The sequence below is a fragment of the Scyliorhinus torazame genome, chromosome 14 (assembly GCF_047496885.1).
Source record: "Scyliorhinus torazame isolate Kashiwa2021f chromosome 14, sScyTor2.1, whole genome shotgun sequence".
NCBI lineage: Eukaryota > Metazoa > Chordata > Chondrichthyes > Carcharhiniformes > Scyliorhinidae > Scyliorhinus > Scyliorhinus torazame.
This window is the reverse complement of record NC_092720.1, coordinates 210222980-210237802: the sequence shown is the minus strand read 5'-3', so window position 1 is coordinate 210237802 and position 14823 is coordinate 210222980. Positions and strand designations below refer to the sequence as shown.

The 14823-nt window shown below is 52.9% G+C and overlaps 1 protein-coding gene across 1 annotated transcript in view; it reads left to right on the top strand.

The window, feature by feature from the left end:
- The window catches only part of LOC140389152 (E3 ubiquitin-protein ligase TRIM69-like), a 146144-nt gene that overhangs the window by 36233 nt on the left and 95088 nt on the right, over positions 1-14823 (top strand). The window lies entirely within an intron of this gene.

Sequence of the window (14823 nt, the reverse complement as noted above, 5' to 3'; positions counted from 1 at the left end):
CCCCCCCCCCCCATAAAACTATGAAAATGAATTTGCAGAATATGTGTTTTTTAATCCTTAATTTAAAACTGGGGCTTAATATTTACACTTAAACAGCTATCTTTTACCTATATTAGGTGTATTAGAAATACCTGGCTTCTACAGGGATATAATCACCTATATATGGGACAGAATGTAGACACCTGCCTCATCAGCTTGGACCAGGAGAAGGCCTTTAACAGAATATCACACACCCACATGGTCAATATGCTCTCCAAAATGAAGTTTGAGGAGCAAATCTGCAAATGGATCCAACTGCTCTCTCCAAACGGAAATACCGCAATTTCAATCAATGTGTTGAAACTGAAAAGTTTTCCAGTTGAATCCGGAGTCAGACAGGGCTGTGTTCTCTCTCCGATCTTGTTCCTGTGCTGTCACCTCCTGTTAAATTCCTGTTCAGAGTTTTAAGACCCATGTTAAAATCCCCAATCTCGATCCCTCTGTATTTATAATTGTTCTCTGACCTTACATTCTTCAACAAAGTCTTCCAGATATGAGCACTTCTGAAATAAATGTCCAATTTTTCTGCATGTGGATAATTGAACCACAGCAACCAGATTTTCATCCCGATCACAGCCCAGAATGGTCCTAATAAATGACACACATAACGAGTATAATACATTATCCCTCCTCATCCCTCTGAACATCTCTGAAAACATTGACATGATCAACACCACCATTCTCCTCCAAACTATCTCCTCTATTTCCCGACTCTGTGGCACTGTCTTTATTTGGTTCCACACTTGCCGATTCTATCACAGCCAGAGTATCTCCAGCAATAGTTTCACTTCTCACCTCCATACTGCACCCGAGGAGACTCTCAAACTTTTTATCCTTGATTGTCTCCTTTTCCTGATCTACTTGCTGCCACTTAGTAACCTCACCCACAGAAAGAGGGACAGTTTTCAAATAACACCCAGTTCGATCTCTCCATTACCTCTCTTGACCCCCCCACTGCCAGTGTCTTGTCAGCTTATCTGCAACTCCAACAAAACTAAAGAAGTTGAACACCATCCAGGACAAAGTCGCCCGTTTGATCGCTCCCCCTTCCACAAACATGCAATCCCTCTAACAAGAGCGAACAATGTCAGCCGTGTGTACCGTCTACAAGATGCTCTTCAGAAACTCGCCAAGGCTTCTTTCCAAACCCACAACCGCTACCATCTAGGAGGACAAGAGCAGCAGATGTCTGGACACACCACCACCTGGAAGTTCCCCTCTCAGCCACACACTATGCTGACTTGGAAATATATCCCCATTCCTTCATTGTCACTGGGTCAAAATCTGGGAATTCTCTCCCTAACAGCACTGTGGGTGTACCTACACCACATAGACTGCAGAAGTTAAGAAAGTAACGCACCATCACTGTCTCCCACCCCTTTCTCCCCACCCCCAGCCTATTTAGACCCTTCCCCTCTCCATTCCTCTATTCCTCTCCCCTTCTGCTCCCTAATTCTCTCTGCCCTCCCACTCGTCCAGAAGTTGCTGCCAGCCACCTCCCCTTTCGCTGCAGTTTTCTCTCTCACCTCCCATTCCTCTGTCCTCTCTCTGCTCCATCTACACCCCTTCTGCCCACGACCCATAGCTCTCTCCTCGCCATCTCACACATGCTCTGTTCCATGTACATTCTCTCTCACACTGTCTATCCTTCCCTCGTCTCCCATCCCATCACTCTCCCCATTCTGTTGTTCCACACCCCTCAATCCCACACTCTCTCCTACTCCCACACACTGTTCCCCACAATCTCCATTCCTTCACTTCCAGCTTCCCTAACCGTCTCTCCCTCCCCTCCAGCATATGCCCTGTCCCCTCTAGCTCACTCGATCCTCCCTCAGTCCATTCACACTCTCCCCGACTCCAAAGTGATGTTCATCACAGAATTTACAGTGCAGAAGAGGCCATTGGCCCATCGAGTCTGTACTGGCCCTTGGAAAGAGCACCCTGCTTAAGCCCAGGCTTCCACCCTATCCCTGTAACCCAGTAACCCAACCTAGTCTTTTGGACACTAAGGGGCAATTTAGCCTGGCCAATCCACCTAACCTACACATCTTTGGACTGTGGGAGGAAACCGGAGCACCCGGAGGAAACCCACGTAGACACAGGGAGAAAGTGCAAACTCCACACAGACAGTCACCCGAGGCCGGAATTGAACCTGGGACCCTGGAGCTGTGAGGCAGCAGTGCTAACCACTGTGCCACCGTGCCGTGTGTTGATAGTTCAGTTCGTAGATGGAGTATAAGTGGGAAAAGGCAGGAAGAATATAAAGAGAATATATTAATTACATGGAGAGGGTGAGGAAATATATATTCTGGAGATTGTCTTGTGTTGGTTTTCAGTGTGGAACACCTGTGGGAGTGACCTTTGAGTTGACTGGAGATTGTAACGTTTCAGGTTCAGAATGTCCCGAGGGTTGACACATTCAGATCCTGTCTCAGGGCAGGAGGCTGAACCCTGATGTGAGGTCACAGGTCAGAGGTCAGCTCAAGGGTCAGTGAACAACAGTTTGTGTTCAGTTGTTTTTATGATGTGGAGATGCCGGCGTTGGACTGGGGTGAGCACAGTACGAAGTCTTACAACACCAGGTTAAAGTCCAACAGGTTTGTTTCAATGTCAGTAGCTTTCGGAGCGCTGCTCCTTCCTCAGGTGAATAAGGCCATAAGACATAGGAGCGGAAGTAAGGCCATTCGGCCCATCGAGTCCACTCCACCATTCAATCATGGCTGATTTCAACTCCATTTACCCGCTCTCTCTCCATAGCCCTTAATTCCTCGAGAAATCAAGAATTTATCAACTTCTGTCTTAAAGACACTCAACGTCCCGGCCTCCACCGCCCTCTGTGGCAATGAATTCCACAGACCCACCACTCTCTGGCTGAAGAAATTTCTCCTCATCTCTGTTCTAAAGCGACTCCCTTTTATTCTAAGGCTGTGACCCCGGGTCCTAGTCTCCCCTGCTAATGGAAACAACTTCCCTACATCCGCCCTATCTAAGCCATTCATTATCTTGTAAGTTTCTATTAGATCTCCCCTCAACCTCCTAAACTCCAATGAATATAATCCCAGGATCCTCAGACGTTCATCGTATGTTAGGCCTACCATTCCTGGGATCATCCGTGTGAATCTCCGCTGGACCCGCTCCAGTGCCAGTATGTCCTTCCTGAGGTGTGGGGCTCAAAATTGCTCACAGTATTCTAAATGGGGCCTAACTAATGCTTTATAAAGAGGAATGAAGAGGTATGTTCCAGAAACATATATATGGACAGATTCAAAGATGCCAGACAAAGCTTGGAATGCGAGCATTAGCAGGTGATTAAATCTTTACAGATCCAGAGATGGGGTAACCCCAGGTTAAAGAGGTGTGAATTGTGTCAAGCCAGGACAGTTGGTAGGATTTTGCAGGCCAGATGGTGGGGGATGAATGGAATGCGACTTGAATCCCAGGTCCCGGTTGAGGCCGCACTCATGTGTGCGGAACTTGGCTATAAGCTTCTGCTCGGCGATTCTGCGTTGTCGCGCGTCCTGAAGACCGCCTTGGAGAACGCTTACCCGGAGATCAGAGGATGAATGCCCTTGACTGCTGAAGTGTTCCCCGACTGGAAGGGAACATTCCTGCCCGGTGATTGTCGCGCGATGTCCGTTTTTAGTTTAAGGAGCTGGGAGCAGCAGTTGTTGGCAGCAGCTCAGCTGAGGAGCTGGGACTGTGGGACCGACAGGGCCAGGGGTGAGGGGATGGGGGGGAGATGCGAGGGTGGATCCCGCAGTGCCAACCGGGGCCACCGTGTAGCCATGTGGAGCTGGTTGGGCACGGGGGGGTGCACAACATGCTAACGTGTCGACCTTTCACCCCCTGCAGACAATGGATATTGGAATTCAACCAGCAATGGTGGTCTTCCTGCTGGTCGCCGCAGCCCTGGGGGATGCCCTGTGGCTGTACGAGCGGGAGCTCCTCGAGGAGGAGGAGGATACTGCAGCAGCGGAGCAGGCAGCAGCGGTGCGAGCAGCAGAGGGGCAGAGGGCAGCCGCCCAGGTTGGAGAGCTGGCTGTCCAACAGGCCGAGGAGGGGGAGGTGCCAAGGAGGCGCCACATGAGGCCTCGTGTGTACCGGCACCGCCTGTCATTCGAGGAGCTGCCGGACCGGGCATGCCGTCAAAGACTCCCGATGGTGGCACACCTGGCACCGCGGGGGGATGGGGGAGGACACCCACTCCCAAGGTGACGATTGCCTTGAATGTTTATGCCACAGGGTCCTTCCTGGCTCCGAGTGGGGACCTGGATTTCACAGACCTCGGTGCACAGGTGCATCAATACCGTCACGGAGGTCCAATATGCCCAGGCGGATCAATACATCCACTTCGATGTGGACCGAGCCCACCAGGATGCCCGGCAGGCGCGGGAGGCCTGGGCCTACGTGCACTGGATGGTCAGATCGCCTCCAGGTTCACCGACTGGGAGGTAAGGGGTGGGGGGTGGGGGGGGGGGTGGGGGGGGGGGGGGGGACTGGCCAGGGGCACGGACACTGCATCCCAACCGCACCCCCCTCACTTCCCACCCCAGCCACCTCCCCCCCCCCTGCCACCCCCCCCCCCCCCCCCCACCTGCAACCCCCTCCGTGATACGTACCTGCCGCACTGTGGGGTGGGGACCCTGGGATGGAGGATGATGACAAGCCGCTCAGTGATGATCTCTGCTGCTCTGCATCGTATGACAATGTCTGACTCCTGCCCACGGTGGCACTTTCCACCGTCCACCTGGGTGATCCCTGCATGCGGGCTGGTCATTCCAACACGCGGTCCCATCGAACCCCTGGCGTGGCGGTGGTCGGGGCGGTCGGGGTGAGATGAGGAGGGTGGGGATCACGGGCCACCCACAGGGTCCACACCATTCCCCAGATCCTCCCCAACATTCACCCATTCCCCCCTCCCCCACCCCCTCCCCCCGGCCAGCCCAGACCAGCCCACCCCTCACACCCATCAGACGGAGCACCGAGGCAGGTTGTAACCATGGTAACAGGACGTCACCTGAGGCCCTCCCCCGATGCTCTGCCCCCAATTGGCCACTTCCTGATGGCGTGGGCCGCGTTTGCTCACAGTTTTCGGGGACCTCGCAGGGCAGCTGCGGACTGTGTCCAGCGCTTCCACAGTCGGGAACGGGGAGCCGTTCCGCTGGCCTGTGGGGCTTAGGCGGGGACTGGGTAAACTGGTGGGGGGTGGTCCGGGGGCGACGAGTGGGTTAAAGGGGACGCTGTTTGGCTGGGTCTGCACGTGGCCGGCGCCATGTTGTACGGCGCGTATACGCGTCGCCGGACCCGGCAATTCTCCATCTGTATATCTGTATCTACAGGTAAAGCCGGGGGATTTACGTGGCGCGGCTGCTGACCCCCCACTGGGCGGGGCATCGGTGCGGGGGCGGCTCAGGCATTTTGGTCGTAAGACCAGATGCTTCCTCCGGACATGGCCTAAAAATTGTAGAATCCAGCCCTCAGTCTCGGAGAATCCCGCCCAGGGTTTTGGGTGAGTTACAGCAAAGATTTATTGTTAATCAGGTTTACCTATTTTTTAAATATTAGAGTATAAGATAGCGAGTATTAACTGTTTGCTTTGATTTTTAAAATTTTTTTTAGAGTACCCAATTATTTTTTCCAATTAAGGGGCAATTTAGTGTGGCCAATCCACCTAACCGGCACATCTTTGGGTTGTGGGCGTGAAACCCACGCAGACATGGGGCGAATGTGCAAATTCCACACAGACAGTGGCCCAGGGCCAGGATTCAAACCCGGGTCCTCAGCGCCGCAGTCTCAGTGCTAACCACTGCGCCACATGCTGCCCCCAACTATTTGCTTTGATGACCCATGATGGGAAATTTCTTCTGGTGGTTTCAAATCCTGGAACCTTATGACATTTATTCTCTTACTAGGTCAACTAATAAAAGATTTAATGGTCCTTAACCAAAAAAAAAACCAAATTTGGGGGTTATTGTTCAGGACTGTTATGAATTTGGGATCTGCTCTGGTATCGGGTCAAGAGAAACTGCAGAACTGCAAATGGATCTGGCTGTCCTGGTGCAAGATTTACAAAAAGTTAGTCCACAGATACAGCAAGTGATCAGGAAAGTAAATGAGATGTTGGGCGGGATTCTCCCATCGCGTGACTAAGTGTTGACGCCGGCGTAAAACGAGAGTGTTTTACTCCGGCGTCAACAGGCCTTTTGGTGCCTGATTCTCCGGGGTACAGGGGGCCAGCATGGCACTGGAGCGGTCCACACTGCTCCAGCAGCTGACCCTGGCGTCAACTGGGTCCGCGCATGCGCAGTGGCTCCCTTCTCCGTGCCGGCCCCGACGCCAAATGGCAACAGGGGCCGGCGCGGAAGGAAAGAGCCCGAGAGGCCGGCCTGCCGATCGGTGGGCCCCGATCGCGTGGGCCAGGCCACAACGGAGGCCCACCCCCCCGGCGTCGGGGCGGCATGGCGCGATTTGTGTGCCCCCCGGCAATTCCCCGACCCGGCCGGGGTTCAGAGAATCCCGCCCGTTGTTCATTGTAATAAAATATAAAAATATATAATTGTTGTTGCAGCAATCCATGGCCTTAATGCGGTCACATCTGGAGTATTCTGTACCATTTTGGTCTCATTTATTAAATTATATAATTACATTAGAAGCAGTTCAGAGAAGGTTCACTCGCCTGATTCCTGGGGTGAAGGGATTATCTTATGATGAAAAGTTGAGCAGGTTGGGCCGATACCCATTGGGGTTTAGGAGAATGAGAGGTGATCTTATTGAAACGTATAAAACGCTGAGGTGACTTGAGAGGGTGGATGCTGAGAGGATGTTTCCCTTGTGGAGGAGTCGAGCATGAAGGGACAGTTTAAAATGAGGGATCTGACATTTGAGACTGAGATGAGGAGAATTTGTTTGCTGTCAGAGGGTTGTTAGTGTTTGGGATTCTCTTCCCCAGTGAGCAGTGGTGACTGGGTCAGGAAATATATTCAATCAGATCAGCCATGATCTTACTGAATGGTGGGGCAGGCTCGAGGGGCCGAATGGCCTCCTCCTGCTCCTAATTCTTGTATTCTTGTCATGTAATTTTTGTCTGGTATCTTACAGGCTCGGATTGTGTACAACCTGTGCAGTGACATCGAAACGCTGCTTAGCGGAAACATTACTTCCCACCCGCTCTCTCTCCAGCTCTTTCTCTCCTTCCCTCTCCCTCTCTCCACAAACTTGTCTTTCCCCTCCAACTCTCCTTCTCACAATCTCTCCTCCTTCTCTCACATTTTCTCTCTCCCCACTGCCCTGCTATCTCACTGTGTCCACTCCTGTCCCTCACACTCTGACTGGCTCGTGTCACTCCCTCTTCTCCCCCTTCCTTCCCTCCATCTGCACTTTCCCTCTCCCCTGTTCTTCACAGCCTATTACTCCCACACTCTCTCTCTCTGTTTCATATCCACTCTCCTTACCTCTGCCCTTCCCACAATCTCTCTCTCCCTGCCATGCACTCACACTCTCCCCTCTGCTCAATCTAACATCTTTCCCTCCCACTCTCTATCTCCTTTCCCCCTCCCACCCTCTCTCTCAGCCCTTCCATTCTCTCTTCCACCTAACCACACTCTCGCTTCCATTTCTCTCCTTCCCTCTTCCTTCATCATTCCGCTATACCTCTCCATCCACCCTCCCCTCCTCCCACTCTCTCCCTCCCCCCTCGCAATCCCCCCGTCCCTTCACTTTCTTTCTCATCCCATCTTGTACATTCTCTCCCCCACTCTCTCTCTTACCCTCCCATTTCCCTCCCACCTTCCTATTGTTGCGAACACCCCCTCTCTCTTTTTCACTCTCCAACTTTTGCACTCATTCCTCTGCACTTTCTCTCTCACCCTCACACTCTCCCTGCTAACCTGCTGTCTCTACTCCTCCACCTCGGTCTCTCACACACTCCTACACTCCCTGTCACTTCCTGTTCTCCCTGCCACACCCTCTGTTTCCCAACCCTCTCCCAATCTCTCTGTAATCCGGCTCCCACACTCTCAAACCCTCCAGTTTTCCATCACCCACTTCTGCCTCACTTTCACTCCATTCTCACACTCCCTCTCTCCTTTCCTGCTCTCTCCCTTCACCCACTCCCTGGCTCTGCTGCTCTGATTTCTCTCCCCTGACCCCCTCCCCCTCCCTCACTAGCCTCTCCCTCACCTACCCCGTTTACCCCTCTCTACCCCTCCCTCTCTCTTCCCTCCCCCCCTCCCTCTCTCTTCCCTCCCCCCCTCCCTCTCTCATCCCTCCCCCCTCTCTCTTCCTCCTCCTCCCTCTCTCTTCCCTCCCCCCTCTCTCGTCCTCCCCCTCCCTCTCTCTTCCCTCCCCCTCCCTCTCTCTTCCCTCCCCCTCCCTCTCTCTTCCCTCCCCCTCCCTCTCTCTTCCCTCCCCCTCCCTCTCTCTTCCCTCCCCCTTCCTCTCTCTTCCCTCCCCCTCCCTCTCTCTTCCCTCCCCCTCCCTCTCTCTTCCCTCCCCCTCCCTCTCTAAATCACTGACTGTGTTATTTTAACTTTCCTCCAGCTCCAGCCTCTCTGACTCTGGATCTGAACACAGCGCATCCCTGGCTCATCCTGTCTGAGGACCGGACCAGTGTGAGACTCGGAGACAAACAGCAGCCGCTGCCTGACACCCCGGAGAGGTTTGATTCCTGGGAATGTGTCCTGGGATCAGAGGGATTCACATCAGGGAGACATTACTGGGAGGTGGGGGTGGGGGAGAAGACTCGGTGGTGGCTGGGAGTGGCCCGAGAGTCTGTGACCAGGAAAGGGGAAATCTCCCTGAGACCTGAGTCTGGATTCTGGGTTTTGAGGCTGGTCCCCGGATTTGGTTATTTTGCCGCCACCTCCCCCTCTGAGACCCCCCTCACCCCGAGTGTGAATCCCGGGAAGATCGGGGTTTTCCTGGACTATGAGGGGGGACAGGTGTCATTTTACAATGTGGACAACATGTCCCATCTCCACACTTTCACCCTCACTTTCACTGAGAGAATCTTTCCCATCTTCAATCCGGGATGGAATATTGACGGGAAAAACTCGGCCCCGCTGACAATCTGCGGGATTAAAGGTCACTAACAGATCCATCCCATAATTTCACACCATCCCCCTGCCTCCTGCCAGCTGTCAGCTGCTGGGTGTGGGTCTCAGTCACAGGGGGTGCGGATGGTTCCAATGGTTCCTGAGCTCAGGGTGATTCCAGCTGAGTGACAATAATGTTTTGGAGATTTTGTTTTTTGTTTCCTTACTGGGTGAGGAGCAACAAACCCGCGGGAACTTTTCCAGTGACTCCTGGAAAATAGATTAAAATCCCCAAGATAATGGAGAATAATCAAAGCGCAGAGGCGATGGAGAATTAAAACCCAGACAGAAATAAACTCAGGGTCTCCGAGACTCCGGGTGGGAAATTGAACGTTAAGAGGGGCAGGGAAGAGGAACTAGGGTGAGATTGATCACCAATGGCAAGGAAATGACAAAGGAGAAAATCCAAGAGCGGGAAAATTAAATAATACCCAGGGAAGTACAAAGGAAAATTCACAAGTACATAGAAGCAAAACCAATAGGGAACAGGCAGGAGAATCAGAAACACTCACAAACCAGGGGTTGGAAATGAACAAAACATTCGACAGCCTGGAGTGTTTAAAGGTGTGGAGAGAGAAACCAGGTTAACATTCCGGCTATAAACCCTGTATGGGAACTGGGAACTGAAGATCAGCAAGGACCTCTGTAGGGCTGGGGGGAAAGAGGAGGGAGAGAGAAGAAACAAATAGAAGCTCAACTGTAGAGAGGAACTTACTGGGTAGAATGAGCTGTGAACTGCAGGAAGCCGGTGACCTTCCTGCCTGTAATGTTGCTCCACAGGCGGCAGGTGGCGATAGATCACCGTGTTTGAGATGAATCAGTTCAGTGATTCTCAAACTGGGATCGGGGAGTCTTTCCAGGGGGTTTAAAAATAATTTCTCCGGAGAGCGGGAGAGAGAGAAACACAAGAGGAAGAAGAAATTAAGAGGAAAAAAATCTCAATTTATCCGGTTTGTCTAAATTCCCAGGAGTTAGTGTTAGTTCTGCATTGAGCAGCTGTCAATATTCCCACCCCAACCTCCCGAATCCTCTCCCTTCTTCACGGTGATGGACATTTCACTGTCATGGTTTTCAGCGGTGAGTCTCACATTGACTTTCAGTGGGAGGGGAGGGAGGTGGGAGATCAGCTGCTGCTGTGATACTCGCTGTCTTCAGCTTGGGCTCAGGCAGTGAGTAAGTGCCGTTATCGAGCTGCCCGGCCTGCTGAGTATTTCCATCATTCTCTGTTTATATTAATCTCCAGTTAGTTTCTGTCTTGACATTGTGATAAATCTGTCAGTTTATCTCACTTCAAACTCTCACCGAGTTTCAATAATGTAACTTCCTTGTGTGATTAAATAACACTGACAAACTGGGCTGGGTTTGTACAGGTCTGTAAATATTGTCCAGAATGTCTTTGTTCCAGTGGGTAATCTGTAATAAAATTGGAATAAAGGAAAATCGTGTTTCTGGGAGTTTTAATTTGACATTAAAACAGGAAGCTGCTTTGAGACAGTTGAAAGATGTAAATGATGTGACACTGCTGTGAACACTGATTTGTCAGTCTGTCTGTATTGAACATGATGTGTGAACTGATGGGGTTTGTATGACATTAACAGACAATGTTTAACCAGGTGAAAAGCAGTTCAGTTGCTGCACTAGAATGTTGGTGGAGTCACAGTTATCATTTATCTCTGGTTTGTCTGCTCTGTCTCATCACTGTCCACACCAGAGAAATAATCCTGAAATCACTGGTATGTAATTACCTGTTTTATTAAAACATTATTAATGTTCTCTGTAAATGGAACCTGTTCATATTGTGGTTATTATATAGAATTGTAATTTACATTGGAGGGTACATGGTTACATTTGTAAAATGATTCTTTTTTTAAAAAATAATTCTCAATTAAAGGTTTTCATAAAATATCAATAACAAAATGAGAAAGAAAAAAGAACCCAAAAGGGTTAAGTACAAAACACAATCTAAAAAAGCAATCCCCCCCAAGCCCCTGCCCCCGTACCTAAATAATAAATTAACATTAACACCCCGACTTAAGACAATAGGTGTATACACCCCCTCAGACCCTTCCAGTGTAAATAACATAAACAAAAATAAAATAAACCCCCACCCCCCGAGCTGCTGCTGCCATTGACCAATGTCTAGCATTCTGCCAGAAAGTCTAAGAACGGTTGCCACCGCCTAAAGAACCCTTGTCCGGACCCTCTCAAGGCGAATTTCACCCTCTCCAATTTAATGAACCCTGCCATGTCGCTGATCCAGGATTCCACGCTTGGGGGCCTCGTATCTTTCCACTGAAGGAGAATCCTTTGCCGGGCTACCAGGGACGCAAAGGCCAGAATTCCGGCCTCTTTCGCCTCCTGCACTCCCGGCTCCTCTGCCACCCCAAATATTGCGAGCCCCCAGCCCGGTTTGACCCTGGATCCTACCACCCTCGACACCGTCCTCGCTACGCCCTTCCAAAATTCCTCCAGCGCTGGGCATGCCCAGAACATATGGGTGTGATTTGCTGGGCTCCCAGAGCACCTAACACACCTGTCCTCACCCCCAAAGAACCTGCTCATCCTTGTCCCGGTCATGTGTGCCCTGTGCAGCACTTAAACTGTATGAGGCTGAGCCTCGCGCATGAAGAGGAAGAGTTCACCCTCCCTAGGGCATCTGCCCACGTCCCCTCTTCGATCTCCTCTCCCAACTCCTCCTCCCACTTGCCTTTCAACTCCACCACCGAGGCCTCCTCCTCCTCCTGCATCACCTGGTAAGTTTCCGAGATCTTCCCCACTCCCACCCACCCCCCCGAGAGCACCCTGTCCTGTACTGTGTGTGGCAGTAGCCGTGGGAATTCCACCACCTGCCGTCTGGCCAACGCCCTTACCTGTAAGTACCTGAAGGTGTTCCCCGGGGGGAGCCCGTACTTCTCCTCCAGCTCACCCAAGCTTGCGAACTTCCCGTCCACAAACAGGTCCCCCAACTTTCGTATGCCTGCCCTGTGCCACCCCGAAAACCCTCCACCCGTTCTTCCTGGGGCAAACCGGTGGTTCCCCCGTAATGGGGTCCACGCCGAGGCCCTAACCTCCCCCCTATGCCGCCTCCACTGCCCCCAAATTTTGAGGGCCGCCACCACCACCGGGCTCGTGGTATACCTCCTTGGAGGGAGTGGCAGCGGTGCCGTTGCCAGCGCCCCCAGACTCGTACCCACACAGGACGCCGTCTCCAGCCTCTTCCATGCAGCCCCCTCCCCCTCCATCACCCACTTGCGCACCATTGTCGCATTGGCGGCCCAGTAGTACCCACAGAGGTTGGGCAGCGCCAGCCCCCCCCTATCTCTACTCCGCTCCAGGAACATCCTTCTCACCCTCGGAGTCACTCGCGCCCACACAAACCCCATTATACTCCTGTTAACCCGCCTGAAAAAAGCCTTCGGGATAAACACGGGGAGGCACTGGAACAGGAACAAAAACCTTGGGAGCACCGTCATTTTGATTGACTGCACCCTACCCGCCAGGGACAGCGGCAACGCGTCCCACCTCTTGAACTCCTCCTCCATTTGCTCCACCAGCCTTGTAAAGTTAAGCCTATGCAGGGCCCCCCAGCTCCTGGCCACCTGGACCCCCAAATATCTGAAACTCCTCTCCGCCCTTTTTAGTGGGAGCTCGCCAATCCCCCTCTCCTGGTCCCCTAGCTGAACTACGAACAGCTCGCTCTTCCCCATATTGAGCTTGTACCCCGAAAAGTCCCCGAATTCCCTAAGGATCCTCATTACCTCTGGCATTCCCCCCACCGGGTCCGCCACATACAGCAGCAGGACATCCACATAAAGCGACACCCTATGCTCCTCCCCACCCCGCACCAACCCCCTCCAGTTCCTCGACTCTCTCAGTGCCATAGCCAGGGGTTCAATCGCCAGTGCGAAGAGCAGGGGGGACAGGGGACACCCCTGTCTCGTCCCTCGGTGCAACCGAAAGTACTCGGACCTCCTCCTATTTGTGGCCACACTCGCCATCGGGACTTCGTACAACAGCCTAACCCACCTGACAAACCCCTCCCCAAACCCGAACCTCTTCAGAACCTCCCACAGGTACCCCCACTCTACCCTATCGAAGGCCTTCTCAGCGTCCATCGCCACCACTATCTCCGCCTCCCCCTCCCTCGCCGGCATCATGATAACGTTCAAAAGCCTCCGCACATTCGCGTTCAACTGTCTCCCCTTCACAAACCCCGTCTGGTCTTCATGGATGATCTGCGGCACACAATCCTCAATCCTCGTGGCTAAGACCTTCGCCAGCACCTTGGCATCTACATTTAGCAAGGAAATTGGTCTGTAAGACCCACATGGCAGGGGATCCTTGTCCCGCTTCAGGATCAAGGAGATCAGTGCCCGGGACATCGTCGGGGGTGAAGCCCCCCCCTCCCTTGCCTCATTAAAGGCCCTAACTAACAGCGGGCCCAACAGGTCCATATATTTTTTATAGAACTCGACCGGGAAACCGTCTGGCCCCGGTGCCTTCCCCGCCTGCATGCTTCATATCCCTTTGATCAACTACTCCAGCCCAATCGGGGCCCCCAGTCCCGCCACCAGTCCCTCTTCCACCTTTGGAAACCTCAATTGGTCCAGGAAACGGCCCATCCCTCCCTCCTCCCGTGGGGGCTCGGATCGGTACAATTCCTCGTAGAAGTCCCTGAAGACCCCATTGATGCCAACCCCACTCCGCACCACGTTCCCTCCCCTGTCCTTAACTCCCCCGATCTCCCTAGCTGCATCTCGCTTCCGAAGCTGATGCGCCAGCATCCGGCTTGCCTTTTCCCTATACTCGTAGACCGCCCCCTGGGCCTTCCTCCACTGCACCTCCGCCTTACTGGTGGTCACCAGGTCGAATTCGGCCTGGAGGCTGCGCCTCTTTCTCAACAATCCTTCCTCAGGTTCTTTCGCATACCTCCTGCCTACCCTCACCATCTCCCCCACCAGCCTCTCCCTCTCCCCCCGCTCCCTCTGCTCCTTGTGGGCCCTGATGGAGATCAGCTCTCCCTCACCACCGCCTTCAGTGCCTCCCATACCATCCCCACTCGGACCTCCCCGTTGTCGTTGGTCTCCAAGTACCTCTCTATACTTCCTCGGACCCGCTCGCTCACCTCCTCGTCCGCCAACAGCCCCACCTCCAAGCGCCACAGCGGCCGCTGGTCCCTCTCCTCTCCCATCTCCAAGTCCACCCAATGCCGGCCGTGGTCCGAAATGGCTATTGCCGAATACTCGGTATCCTCTACTCTCGCTATCAGCGCCCTACTCAAAATGAAAAAGTCGATTCGAGAATAAGCCTTATGGACGTGTGAGAAGAATGAAAATTCCCTAGCCCCCGGCCTTGCAAGTCTCCAAGGGTCCACCCCTCCCATTTGGTCCATAAATCCTCTCAACACTCTAGCCGCCGCCGGCTTCCTACCCGTCCTAGACCTGGAGCGATCCAGTGCCGGATCCAACACCGTGTTAAAGTCTCCCCCCATTATCAGGCCCCCCACTTCCAAGTCTGGGATCCGACCCAACATACGCCGCATAAAACCCGCATCGTCCCAGTTCGGAGCATACACATTGACCAGTACCACCCTCTCTCCCTGCAACTTACCACTTACCATTATGTACCTACCGCCATTATCTGCCACAATGCTCGACGCCTCGAATAACACCTTCTTTCCCACCAAGATCGC